The 14,980-nt window shown below is 44.1% G+C and overlaps 1 pseudogene; it reads right to left on the bottom strand.

The window, feature by feature from the left end:
• Positions 1 to 13,909: 13,909 nt before the first annotated feature.
• Positions 13,910 to 14,556, bottom strand: LOC110123982 (programmed cell death protein 10 pseudogene; annotated as a pseudogene).
• Positions 14,557 to 14,980: the final 424 nt, after the last annotated feature.

The raw sequence follows: 14,980 nt of genomic DNA, 5'->3' as shown, positions 1-14,980 counted from the left end.
GGAAGAAAGAAAAGCTTTATATTTTCGTGCCATTAACAGCACAGTTTTCTGCTTTGGGAGCAAGGAGCTCCGCATTTCATTTTGCACTGGGTCCTGCAAATTGTGTGGCGAGGAGACTGTTGGGCAGAACCCCGCGCATCCCTCAAGTCCATCGCCTCCGGAGCCCTTACCCCGCTAGGTGCTGGCAGTGTTCTCGTCTCCGGCTTCACTTTCACGGCGAGCAGCCCTTGCTTCGTGTTTTTCCCCCACTCAGGTCACAGTTTTTCTGATGGTTTTTTTAAAGAACATTCTTGCTCTTCTCCCACATCTTTCCCCTCTCCTCCCCCTACCGTTTTTCCAATACTTCAGGGGGTTTCAGGGGAGCGAACAGGCCCATTAGGAACTATCTGCACTGGCCGGCCTCTGGTGTCCAGCTGTGGAAGCCACCGGTGAGGAACCACAGGCGGGGGGCTGCCATGTCTCAGCCAGACTGGTCTTCTGCTTGGTTCACGAGGAAGTGGCCAAAACAGCTCTCAGTCTCAGGAACCTCTCTGTTTGTGAGGCAGTGGTGGGTGCCGCCTGGCTGGCAGACTCACCTTTGCCTTCTGAGAAGAGGACCGTTTCCTCAGCCAAGCCCACTGATGAGAATGCCATGCTCGGCCCACCCCAGTGCTGGTTGAGAACCTATTTCTGTAACTATCATTCCTGACTCTGCCAGAGAGGCTCTTCCCTCCCTAGCTCTTCACAGGCAGAAAGAACCAGGCAGAAATCCTAGCCTGATTAAGAAATTGTGAAGAGTAGGTTACTCTTTTTTGATTGCCTGTGACAGGAAGGGAGCCCGGTATAGAAAGGGCCTGTGGAAAAGAGCTTTCTCAGACCAGGGCTTGTTTCTGTTCTGTTCTGCTTGATGTGGGAAGGCATCACACACCTGACTGCCTCCCGGTCCTCCACCCGATAGAGATGTGTGAAGACTGGAAACGCTGCTTAGGACTTGGTGAAACTGGCATTTTCTGGGCTTTTGTTCACCTTCCCATTGATGGCAGGTTTGGGTCCTCTCCAAACGCTGGGCTGGCTGGGGACCAAGCACTCACGCTGTTGCATCGGCAAGCATGGCTTTTGCTAACTAAATAGCATGAGGAGGGAAGGCTAATATTTGTGGAACATAATTTCAGTCCAACTGCAGGGCCTTCGTAAGTGCCACATAAATGTTGAATCAATGAATGCTCCACGATCTTATCCTACCCGCAGATTCTGCGCCAGGCCCCGTATGGTTTGCTCATTTAATTCTCATCAAGCAGACATCTGATATGGGGATTATGACCCCCTGTTTTATGGTATGAAACCAAGGCTTACTGAGAAAAGGCAATTAATTCAAAATCATATAATAATAGAAAGCAGAGTTAAAATCTCTCTCCAGGTCTTTTTCCTCCTAAAGCGTGATTTCTTTCTCCTGTGCTACACTGTCAAATCCCAAATGACAAATCATCTTTCCTCTCCTGTTTCCCTCTCCCCTCTCCCTCCTTTCTTTTTCCCTGGCTTCCTGCCTGCCCTCACCCCTCTTCCTTTCATACCTCCATCTATTCAGTCATGCCTCTCTTCTCCCTTCAACATACACGTTTCCAGAAAAGAAGTTCAAGTAACTGATTGATTTCTCATTTTAGAATTCAAAGACCTTCAGGAACTAAGTCTTGGTAAGATTGATCCTTTGCTTCAAAGTCTCTGTAACATATTCAGACCGATTTCCTCAGTGTTTCCTTAACATAATATGTTCATTCCTGCTCTTATTTACTTCTCCCATCATATCCTTTCTGAGCCATCACCACACTCAGCTGTTCTAGCCGATAGTGATCTATCATTCTCGTCACAAACGGTAGCTAAAATTTATAGAACATGTACTTTGTGCCAGTTACTGCTATAAGCATGTCACCCACATTTACTTAAAGTAGCCTCTGTCGAATGAAGTGGGTGCAAAACTGTTGTGCATGTATTGCTGAAAGACGAAACGGAAGTCTGAGGTATTGGTGGTGGGTGAGTAATTTGGCCAAAGCGCAAAGGTAGTGATGTAGTTGCATTATTTTCTAAAGGTCACGTCATTCATTGCTGCGTTTTTTGAGGTAGTGCTTTGGGATAACCAACTGTTTCATATAAATATCTTCTAAAGAAGATGATCTCTGATTTGAAGAATTACATCTCGTATTTCCCAGAGTTAAAAGTTTACTTGATGAACAATGAGGGGTAAAGATAGTGCCCTGTAACATGATGTAAAACATCCAGAAATACATGTCTTATTAAGCTACCAGAAACTACCTTTGGGACACTTAGATAACAAATGAGAAGTTTTTGGAACATAGGAATATAGAATTAGAAGAAAGGTTTTAAAAAAGAAGTAGTCTAGGTATATTAGTTAAGGTAAAGCAAGCTTCTGTAACACACGACTTTGAATTATAGAGCGTCAAAGATGCAGTTGTGTGTGCTTAGTCACTCAGTCGTGTCTGACTCTGCGACCCATGGATTGAAGCCCAACAGGCCCCTCTGTCCACGGGATTCTTCAGGCCAGAATACTGGAATGGGTTGCCATGCCTTCCTCCAGGGGATCTTCCCAACCCAGGGATTGAAACCAGGTCTCCTGCATTGCGGGTTGATTCTTTACTGTCTGAGCCATTAGAGAAGCCCAAAAGATGCAGTTAATATTTATTTCTTGCTCTTATCAATGAGCCTTCCTGGCTGGCAGAAGGCCTTCCTGCAAGAGGTGACTTGGGGCTCCATGCTTCTTTTATCTTGCAACTCCACTACCTTCCATGTGAGGACTTTAAGACTGTGGTGTTTGTCTGCATCAATCCAGAGAGGGGGAGAAGGGATCTTGGAAGCTCCCACCTGGGCAGTGTGGACAGGCCAGCCATGGATATGGTGCCCATCATTCCCACACCCCTCCCATCAGCTGGGACTCTGTCGCATGGCACCCCTCTCTCAGAGAAGGGGGGAAATGTAGATGTGTGCCCATCAAGCAGAGAGAGTGGGTTAGGTGCTCTCTGAGCATCCATTTCTGTGACAGGGATGGTTAATACACGTGTTTGGCCAACTCTGAAGGGTTGGGAATGGCTGTCTGGAGTGAGTTGTGGAGGGGGATTTTGAGACAGTCCACACTTTGAAAAAAAGAATATGAAGGACCACCCTTTTTGTGCTCTAGGGACTGAGGGTGGGGGTGGTGACAATACATATGTCACTACTTGCTGTCCCTGATTCTAGTTGAAGTTTTTCATTTTACCTTTGTTAATTTATTCATCCTACCTGTGTGGGACAACTGCCAGGTGATAGAGACACAGAAATGGGTAAGTCACAGGCTCTACCTGCAGTGGGTCAGTTGGTTCAGGAGAGGGAATTTATGATGGAGTGTGGTCCCTTCAGCCAAGGGTCAAGACAGAGAACTGTGGAAATGCATGGGAATGAGCCATAGCGGAGCAGACAGGTCAGGAGTCAGTGACTGGCTCCAGGTCACACTGCGACTATGCAGCAGGTGCAGGGCAGGAACACGGAGAGTCCTCATTTAGAATGTGGGAGGCTGCTGGCCAGAACTGGTGGGGGTAACGCTCACAAAGCTCCCTGCAGTGTCTCTCATAGTCGGTGCTGAACAAACACATGCTGCTCTTCCTGTGCTTGTTCTCAAGATTCCGTCCGTCTACATCCAGCAAATGTGAACTCTTCACTGAGAGTGTGCTATGTGCTTTATTTACTTACTCAACAAACATTTATCGAGTAGAGCTTACTGTGTGCCAGGCACTGTTCTGAGAACTGGGAGGAAGTCAGTGAACAAAATAGACACAAATCCCACCTTTGCCGAACTTATGCTTTGCACAGGGGTGCAGATTGTAAACATACGTGAGTCAGAGAATCCAGGAGCAAGTGATGAGTACAATGAAAAATGGCTCCTAGTAAGAAGGATTGTCCATGTTTAGGAAGGGGGAATGATGGCAGTTAAATTTTAGAAAGGGGTAGTCAACAGGCTTCACTTCAAAGGTGACTCTTGAGCCAAACCCTGTAGGTGTGTAAGACGTGATTACGTCCTCAGAAACTCCCAGGTTGGGTAGGACTTATCCCCATTTTGCAGATGAGGATAGTGAAGTGAAGCTGATGGAGGTAAAGCAGCCTGGTCAAGCTCCCCTGAGGACTGGGATTCAAATCAGGCATTTTGACCTGAAGACTCATGAGGCAGAGAAGGAAGCAAGTGGGAGGGGATGTGAGTCCATGCTTGGAAGCCTGGTCTGGATCAGGCAGCCAATTCTGATGGTGTCTTTCTCCTGCGCTGTCCTTAATCACATTCTCTTCCTGCTTGGTTTCTTTACTTTTGCATGCCACCTCTCTAGATGTAATGAATAATATTTGGAGCTGCAAACCAGAGAGCATTTAGTGGTCATGAAGGCTTGATAAAATGTGTACATGGTTTTAAACATTCCATTGTAATGCATGGTAAGGCTCAGTTAAAAAAGAGAGCACGCAGAAGCCTGCTGGATTTGATTGATGACTCGCCATCAATATTGATGGCCATGAGCACATTGGGAAGTTGGGATGCTGTATTTCTGCTGTGTCCTGCTAGCATTCAAGTCTGTAGGGATGATATATTGTGTAAAAGCCTGGGTATCACACTGCTGTAACACTGACATTAAGTAATGATAATGGGGCTCAGACTTTGTTTGAAGTAAAATCAGTTTTGAGTGAAACATGGGCTCATAGAGCCTGAGCTGGGGAGCTGTTCCCCACATTGTTTGCTCTGGGGGCATCCATGACCATGATGCTGCACTAGCTGCCCCTGTATTAGAGGCTGCTTGGAGGCAGGAGAACTGGGGAAGTCACAGCCCTCACCAGCAGCCTTAGTTTTAAGCCTGGCCAATGCTGTAAGGCAGACAAGGTATTAATACTAAAGGGGTTCAAGTTTAGAACTTAGAACTGGGAGAAACTCAGTGTTGGTTTTTGGTTCCTACCTTGTTGCTTGGGAAGGCAGCATTATACAGTAGAAAGAGCTTGAACTTCAGAGTCAGACCCTGAATCAAATCCCAGAACTGCTGTTGACCACCTGATAACCTGGGGGAAGTCATTTGATCTCTCTGTGCCTTAGCTTCCTCACCTGCAAGAGTAGGATAACCAACCTACCTTATAAGGTTATAACAAACATTAAGTGAGAGGCATCCTTGGCACATGATTGACTGGGGAATGGTGGTCCCTTTCTCTTCTGTTTACTTTGTCCCTAGTCATGGAACTGAGGGATTTGTCCTTGACCTTCTGGGTTGCAATCCTGGCTCTGTCCTTAACTGGGTTTTTCCTGGGAAGGTAGCCTGCCTTGCTTGGTCCGGAACGCAAACTCAGACCATGAGTGGGCCCCTTGCTTGCTGACATCAGCAATGTGTGGTGCTGCTTTCTCTACCTGTGGGGTTGATGGTCTCCCTTCTGGCTTCTCTTCTGCCCATCTGCTCAGACCCCCTCCTATGTATTGATGGGAATTTTTCAGCAACCAGAAGCAAAAGTCCTAACTCAGCTTGTTTAAATGAAAGAGAGGATTTCTTATCTCCTATAACTAGAAGTCCTAAAGTGCGTGGAAAAACCCGGGTTTTCTGACAATCTTTTCACAATGGCTTGTCTTTCGGTCTTTTTTTCCCTTGGTAGCAATGCAATCTGAGTACCACATTCAAATATGAGTGTCCAGCAGAAGACAGGCCTTTCTTTCTTTCTTTCCCCCTTGCTTCCTTCTTTCTCTTCTCTCCTTCTCCCCACCCCGTCCCTTCTTTCTTAGGGAAAAGAAAACCTTTCCTGATACTCCCCTGGACCTCCGATCGAGTCTCACTGGCTGGCACTACGTCTCAGTCTAACCAATCACTGGCACATGAAATGGAGCAGTGTAATTGGCTTAGACCATGCATAATTTACTCACTGGGAGGACAACTGGTGCCCACCTCCTTTGAGGCAAATGGCTATGTGAGGAGGGAGTAGCTACCTGCGCAAAAGTGGAACTTTTTCAAAAATTGTGAATGGTTGCTGGGTAGGCAGCCGATAGTGTCTGCCTCATGCAACTCTTGGCATATGCTTGGATTTCCTGCTATGCATTGGAAGTTCTGTCTAATCTCAAATTCATAGATAGAGAGCAAAGTGCTCATTTTGCATGCTAACTTAAGTTGACTGGTAGTGAGTACTTGGAATAAGATAGTGAGGATTCTGGCCACATCTGGGCTCAGCAGGAATGACAGCCATGATTGATTAACAATGTCTGCTAGGGATGTGTGTGTCTGTCAGAGTGGAGACTTAATAGGAAAATTTTCTTCCTTTAAAAAAAATTTTTTTTAAAGCTCTAAGCTTTGTCTTCCTAAACTGTTTCACTCCCAAAGGACTGCTTGTTATCCTAGTTTTTAGAAACCATGTTTACATATTTCACAGGCAGATGTGTTGCAGAAAGTTAATTGGTCATTTATGAATAGGCTCCTTGTCTCTGACTTGTCAGCCTTCCTCATAGCCTCTGAGAAAGGACCACAAGTCTCTGGCTTCCTCTTGGTTGAGTTAAGGCATTATTCACTTCCCTGAAAACCCGGGGAAGCTGCCTTCTACCGCTCATGGTTCATGCCATCAACAAGAGGCTGGCGGTCCAGAGGTGGAGGATGTGACTGGAACAGCTCAGAGTTTTCATTCAACTTTAGAAGAGGCGTCTAGAGTCCATCTTTCCTGCCCAGAGTCTTCTTTCCCAGTAAAAAAAAAAATTCCATGAACTTGTAATTCTGCAAGTTTGGGTCTGCCAAGGGAGCAGTATTTTAATTTCAAAATCTTAGCCAATTATCAAGAGGGTGGCTTTCTTCTGGGTATCAGCATCATCTCTGTAACAGCCTTCCCCACCCCCCTCCTTCCTGCTTATCTTTGGAGACTAGCCGAGCCCAGCTGCTTCGTAGATGCGATCTCTCCAGGCATACTAATAATGGGGATTTTTTTTCCCAGAGCAAGTTTTCATTATTTTGGGTTTTTGTCTGTTTGTCACATGTCCAACTAATTTCTCTTTGTTTTTGAAACAAAGGGTGGTTCTAAGAAAATGAAATTGCAGCAATACATTTTATGCTGTTTCTGAATTCTTCCTTCCTCCTCCCTTTCTGTCCTTACAGTAAATGCAAAGTAGTTTTTTTCAGGTTATGTTTGACAAATCTCTGGACACAGTCAGATAATTTTGCATTTCTAGACTCAGTGAACCACATGACAAAAGTTAATTAAACTGGCTAGGATAGGAGTATCTGCTGGTAGATCAGGAAAACTGTCACATTTCTCAGAATAATCATGACTAACTGAGACACCTCAATGCTCTCGGTGTTGTTTAATAAACATACCATTTGGTACTTAGAGATACCCGTAAGCCACCATTGTCTTAAATTGTCATAAAAGGAATTAAATTATTCTATATACTCAGAAACTCATTACTATTTCTTTCTCCCCTCAAACCTCAGTCTGAAAAATCCCCTGTGTCCCTTAGTCCATATATTTATGGTGGTACTGTCTCACTATCTAAAAAGAGTGGTTATACTGTACTCACCACTGTGCTTTGGAATGGGCCCAGGTATTGTCATTTTACAGGTCTCCAGATGTTCTACCATGCAACCAGATGGAGAACCCCCAATACAAGAGTCTCTGCTATATAGCGATCAGGATAGGCTATGTTCTGCTACAGCAAGAGTTACTTAAGTCTCACTGACCCTACAACAAATTTCTAGACCTTGTCACTTGTCCATAGTTGGTTGGCTGGATACTCTGCTCCACCTTTCCTGTCTCTAACACCCACGCTGTTGGGGCTTACTGTCTGGACCATCATATGTGGCCACGACATGGAAAACAAACATAACAGATCACATCTAGGCTCTCAAAGCTTTCTTCTGGACGTGGAACAATTCACTTCCATCCATACAGTTAGCCCAAGCCAATGCCACAGCTGCACTTAGTAGGAACATGGAGACCCTCAGCTGACACACACCACGACTCAGGCCAAGGTCTGAAGGTTTCCATCCTGCAACACCAGGTCAAAGCCAGATGGCGAGACGTTGCCAGGCTGCCCTCCAGCCCAGCCCGTGATCTAGGGGGCGATAGTGCCTTCTGTTGTGACGCAAAGCTCAGCAGGACCCCCCTGCGGCACAAACGGTGAAGAGTCTGCCTGCACAGCAGGAGACCAGGGTTCCATCCCTCGTTGGGAAGTTCCTATGGGGAAGGGAGTGGCAGTCCATGCCAGTACTCTTGCTGGAGAACTCCATGGACAGAGAAGCCTGGCGGGCTATAGTCTGTGGGTGCGCAAAGAGCTGGACACTAGTGAGCAACTAACGCACACGCACAAAGCTCAGGCAGTGACCCTTTAGGACGGCCCAGCTATGATGGTGACACTTCATCACTAGGTAAGGAGACCTTTACCTGAGTCAAGGCATCAGGGAAGTAAGTCCTATGAGAGCCTGGAATGGAGCTGAATGATGCCTTCATTTACAAAGTACACAGCTATGGCCGTGGAAAAAATTGGAAGATGAAAGAGGTGCAGAAAGTGTGTGTGCTGGTAAAATCTTTGACTTTAGAAGTCTGGAGATGCCTTTAATACTCCTTGATTCCCCTGACAAATTCCAGGAGCTGAATGGGTTAAAAATGGCCAGATTTTACATTCTCTCCCAAGTGGGCACATGTGACAATCTGAATCTTGTAAGAATAAGAGATTAATTAGCTTTTTTGGACCCAGCACTCAGAAGAGAATGCAGCTGAGTTGCACAGGAACTCAGTGGCAGCACTGGAAGAGGACCTTGGCAGCCTACGGCAAAGCTACTGGCAGGAGAAATAGATGGAAGGGTGAAAAGATACTTTCCCATCTTCTCTGAGGACAGCGAGAAAGGCTATTTTAGATAGTTTTGTTATTTTTCTACAGATACTTAAGGGAAAATGGGTTCAACTTGTAGCAGAAGGAATGCTGGTTGACAGAATCATGTCCTAGTTAAGCATATGGCCCTGGAGCCAGGTACCTGAGCTTCAATCCTGGCTTTGCCATGGCTAGTACAATAACCCTGGGCAAATCACTTAACTTCCTTGTGCCAGTTTGTAAAATTGGGGTAATGATAGCACCTACTTCGTTTTTTGTGAAAGTTAAATGAACTTACACATGTAACATACTTAGGAAAGTATCTGGCACATAGCTAGCATTTATTAAATACTCTGCATTTAAATACTGCTATTAATATTATTATTGTTATTATTCCAATAACTTTTCTAATGTTAGCATGATTAAAGAGTATAGTGAAGGAATGAGGGGAATTTCGCTATTTTTATCTGTAGACTTTAAGAGTTAGACCAGCACTTATCTTGGTTAATTATACTATTCATTCATTATATTTGGATGGAGGTTTTTAGCCTAATTGAACTTTAGAAGTCCCCCACCCTCCACCACCACACCATCAATCACTTAAGAAAGAAAAAGTACTAAACCCAAAGGCAGCAACAAAATTGCCTGATGGTTAGGAAAAAAAAAAAACTCTCAGACAAGCTTTTCTAGCATTCCACATCAGCCCCAGCTGACTTCCTTGATGGGTATGCTCATGATAGATAGAGGTACAGAAAGAAAAGAAAAAAAGAAAGAAAGTCGATCAGTCATGTCTGACTCTTTGTGACCCCATGGGTATAGTCCGTGGAATTCTCTAGGCCAGAATACTGGAGTGGGTAGCCTTTCCCTTCTGCAGGGGATCTTCCCAACCCAGGGATTGAACCCATGTCTCCTGTGCTTTACCAGCTGAGCCACAAGGGAAGCCCAGAGGCACAGAGGTTAAGTCAAATAGATTTGAGATCTGAAATTGAACCTTGGAACAAGCTCTCTGTGCATCTGCATTTTTGACAGCCCCGCTGTCCCCGGGGAAGATGTGTGTCCAGGAAGCAGCAGCGGTTCCACTGTGTGTTTATGTTCAGAACCTGGGGCTGGACGGTGTTTGTAAATAAGAGAGAAAGGGCTCAGGGTCACATGGTGGAGGAGATGTGCATGATTAGATGGTTAGCCTGGAGAGGTGGCTGTCCTTTCTCGGAGCTGCTGTGTTCAGTTCAGGAATACTCTAGTAACTGTCCTCCCCTGTGAGTGTGCAGCTCCTCACATGTATCCAGCACACCCCCTGTGATAAGGGGTCCCAGTCTCAGCAAGTCTGAGCCAACTGCTTGATAGGGGAGATGTCATATATTTTGGCCCAGACAAGCAGAGAAGCCTCAGCATATGAGAAACAATGATCTTATATAAAGTAAACCCATTCTAATACTTGAATGGGACTCTGAGAATCTTCATATTATGGAAACTTTTTACAAAAAGCAAGTCTAAGCTTGCTGATGTAAAATGTCAATTTGTGGGGGCACCTTGTCCCAGACGAGACCTGTTCATCCTTGTTAGCTCTGACTAGGGCGGTGCCGAAAACTGTGGTAAGCAGGTACAGATGATGCATAGTCCAATCCCTGTGACTTGGGGACAATGGACATCATGATTGTGCACAATTGCTATCAGGCGTGTATTTTACATATATTAATTCATTGGATGCTCACCTTAGGTAAATAGTGTTAGTGTTCCCATTTTCCCAGATAAGACAAGGAGGCACGGCAAGTTCTAGGCCGCTTGCCTATGTTCTTAAACCAGAAAGTGGTGGAGGATGCATTCAGCACGTCTGTATTGAACATACAGACTCTTCACCACGATGTGACCTAAGTGATGATGTGAATGAATATGGACAGATGCTGAAAGGAGTAATAAGAGGCACATGGGCAGTTGTAGTCAAGGCCTTGGTCGTGAGGAGCAGAAATCCCAACTGGGAAAGGGGAGGGAGATGGATTATAAGGAGAGAAGTGAATCTCATGCAGGTCTAAGATAGGAAGTACAGTTGAGCCATGGGGCAGCTGGAATGGTCTTTCTCTTTTAGCCCGTCCCAGCCCATAGACTGGAGCTCATGGAGCTAATTTCTACTTCCATCACTGTGCCTGCTCTGTGCACGCCAGCTCTCTCAACTTCTTCATGTCTGTCTGTGGCTTTCAGTGGAATTCACTGCAGCCTAGATTCTACTCCTTTTATCCTCAGAGTCTCTCCAATCTGAAAGCTGACTGTTTCTTAAGAGGGAGACCCTCCTTGGTTCAACCCAGCCAGTAGAAGCCAGTAGACTAGGGACTGGCTTCCCTAGTCAGGTGACCATTGTGGCAGTTAGAGGTAGTGAGGGGAAGGTCTGAGAACAGAAGATCCTGAACTTTGCTTTCTTTTACTTTCAATGACCCTTTAACCAGTCTGGTGGAGCCTGTACACCTTTCTCAGAATAATGTTTTTAAATGCATAAAATACATGTTGGATTACAAAAGCCGCTGATTCTATTAAACTACAATTATCAGAATATTGAGTGGCTTCCCTGGTGGCCCAATGGCTAAGATGCCATGATCTCAAAGCAGGGGGCCCAGGTTTGATCCCTGGTCAGGGAACTAGATCCCGCATGCTGCAACTAAGAGGTCAAACGCTGCAACTAAAGATCCTGTATGCCGCAACAAAAACTGAAGATCCCACGTGCTGCAACTTAGACCCCATTCAGCCAGGTAAGTGTATGAATAAAAAAAATGTTAGAAAAAAGAATACTCAACAAAATGAAATTTGCCATGGGTTTAAATAAAAAACACATTGATGTGATAATAGCAAGTCTCACAACAACTGTAATTTTGGAGAACTGGTGAAAGGTAAATGGTATTTTGAAGTTCCTGCAAAACAAGTGTGATATAAAAATATCTGTAACTTGTATTGGTGACAACATCACAGACACTGCTAATATAACTATGTTCTGCTGCTTATGTTCATTATTGAAGGAAATTCTAAATTTCACTTAGAAGATCCCGAAAACAACGACGGGGAACTTCTTTCCTTTTCAGGTGCACAGACCATTGAATTCTACCCACAGATTCCCTTCCATACTCTGCTGCAGTGTTTCTCAAAGTGTTGGGCTAGCAGTGTCAGAATAATGAAGGGTGACAGGAGGGGAGGGGGACAGAAATGAAGATTCCTTTTTGGAAAATGCAAATTTTAAAAAACTAGAACAGCAAACCCATTTTTGTTCTCGCCTGAAGTGTATCTCACATGTACTGAATTTTGAGAGCCACTGATGTAAAGTAAATAATTTGAAACCTCTTAGCTCATTCTCTTTAACCATAAAGTGGGGCTGGGGCATGAGCCAACTGAGTCATGTAAAAGCAGAATATACGTTGAATGCGAACATAGCTTTTGAAATGTTTAGAAATAACCTGGTGATGCTGGGTGTGCGCAATCTCAAAAGCTTTCTAAAGATGCCATTTGGTTCATTTAAGAGAGCTTCAGAGTGTTTCTGCAGTGGTTGAATTATGTCATCCTGAAGAGCACATGCTTTTCTGACAAAATCCCAGTGTCTGCTGCCCACTGTAGTGAGAACTTTGCTCATTTTCTTGTCTGACCGGATTCGAAAGCATCCATACAGGTGTGGTGCAGGGTGAAAAGGACACAGGAGGACACAGTTCTAGTCCTGGCACATCAGAAGAGGCTGAGTGTTATCACTAATCTCTGGGATGCGGGGCTTTGCAGCGTGTGACTGGAGGCAGAGTGCAGGTTAAGAGCAACCAGACTCTGGGAGACAGAATGAGCTCAGAGCTATTGGCCTGAAGACACCGGAAGTCTACAGAGGTAATTAACGACAAGAAGGGGAGAGAGGAGTAGCGGGGTGAAGCAGGAGTCAAGAGCAGGGGTAGCTGATGCACGCAGAACAGGGAAAGAACTCTAAGCTTATTGTAAAAGGACAGTGTTTTCTTACTCCCGTGGCTCTGGGTCTGGGAATACTGTGGGGTTTCCTGCTTGGGACTCAAGCTACTTCAGTGATGTCTAGGATGTGGGACCACTCTTCTGGGCACAGATTTCACAGCTGACAAGGAGAGGGGCATCTTGGGAGCAGCAGAGGACTAGTAGGTAGGCGCATTGTCCACTGTCAGTTTTTTCTCTTTATGCTGGTAGCAACATGACGTAGTGGGTGACAGCATGGGCCTCAGGTCGGCACTGGAATTCCAGCTTTGCTACGTATCAGGTGGCTTATCTTGAATAGGCACCAATCTTTCTCTGCTCCCTGTGCACAGCGAGCACCGGTATAGCTTCAAATTACTATTAGTTGTGGCTATTTATGGGAAAAAGGGGCAGAGCTTATCAGGGCCCAGCAAATCAGAAAGACTTAATTGTACATCGTCATAGAGTTCAAAAGTGGCAGTATAGTGTGAACACACTGTAAAGTCCTATCTGCTTCTAATAAGTCTCCTAAAACAAAGTTTGGAAAAATACTCAGTCCCTCAGATATAATAACTAGCAAAAATATCTCCATTAACTACTTTTTGCCCAGAGTGATAAAGGACAGAAAAATAGAAATTCTTACTGCTTTATTATCTGATAAACTGCTAATAAACTCCTGTTAGAAGCTGTTTAGACATTACACAAAGTCATTTTGGTCTTCTGATTTTTTATATATATATATATTTTTTTTTCAAGTAAAGAAATACTTAACAGATGTAAACTATTTATTGAATATTTGGCAGCAAATGTTGTTAAAATACTATCTTGTAGCATATCACTTTCAAGTTAAAATGTCAGAAACAAACCTAAATATTTATAATTATTTTAAGGAAAGTTATATAATGACACATTAAGGCATAAATTCTTTTTGCTTAGCATTCTTAAAAGAGTGATAATAGCAAAAGTGATGCAAAATCTTCAGTGTGATTATGATTAAGCTATATTTTATAAAAATATGGTGTAATATGCCAGTAATCCCCTTCAATATCTTGGATTATTAGATCCATTCAGAAGGGACTGATAATTTACACAGTCAAACTTAAAAATTTATGGATAAAGACAGTCCAGTGCTGCCACTGAGAAGTATATCTCTTAACATATACAACTTTCAGGCCATAGTTTTGAGGCCTGAAGTATCAAGTCGGTTTGATGAATTTGGTTGGCACTTATGAACATATTTATTGCCTTGTCATCTATAAAAAAGGTTTTCAGAGTATCACTGAAACTTTTGGAGTACTTCACAGACCCTTTCTTTTGGTGTTCAAGTGCCCTGTGGTTCTGGTACTGATATTTCTTGAAGACATTGATTGCTTTTTATGAAGAAGTTCTTTTATTGCACTTGCTATATCCTTGACTATCTGCAGAAACCTCACTCTGTCGTTGATCTCATCTGGGATCTTACCGAGAATTTGTTTAAGTGCTTGTGCCTTTTCATTTAGGTTTTGGAATTCAGGCTCTGGTCGTTTAATCATATACTGTTCTACATCATCAGCTGTCATTTGAAGAAGGGACTCTGTGAAGTTGACTTCTATACTTTTTTATCCCTAAAATTTTCATAATGATGTCTTGTATGAGTCATAGATTGTCCTTTTCAGTCTTGATGAAAGCTACTCTCAGTGTTTGAGCTACAGACAGATTTACTCATTCTATCTCATTAAACACAGGATACATGACTGCAGAGAGGGTCATAGAAACCATAGAAGTGGTCTCAGCTTCATCTCTTCCATTGTCATGCTCATTGAAAAGCCAGCTCCTTAGGGAGACCACATCATGAAATTGGAACTGAATCATAGATCCTTGTCAACATTTGACTCTTCTACAGTTCTCCTTGGCTACTGAGGCACTGACTTCCCTTTCCACATTTGGAGCCCTCTTCCTACCACATTTTTATTTGATCATCTCTCAGGGGACATTCAGGTTGTCTCCATGTCTTTGCTATTGTAAATAATGCTGCTCTGAGCATAGGAGTGCATGTATCTTCTCCAGATATTTGCCCCAGAGAGGGATTGCTGGATCGCATGGTAGTTCTAGTTTTAGTTTCTTAAGGAACCTCCATACTGTTCTCTATAGTGGCCATACCAATTTACATTCTTACCAACCAACAGTATAGGAGGGTTCCCTTTTCCCCCATACCTTCCCCAGCATTTATTGTTTTAGACTTTC

This window comes from Odocoileus virginianus, chromosome 20 (assembly GCF_023699985.2).
Source record: "Odocoileus virginianus isolate 20LAN1187 ecotype Illinois chromosome 20, Ovbor_1.2, whole genome shotgun sequence".
NCBI classification, from domain to species: Eukaryota; Metazoa; Chordata; class Mammalia; order Artiodactyla; family Cervidae; genus Odocoileus; species Odocoileus virginianus.
Note: the sequence above shows the minus strand (reverse complement) of the source record. Positions and strands in the feature narration are given on the sequence as shown.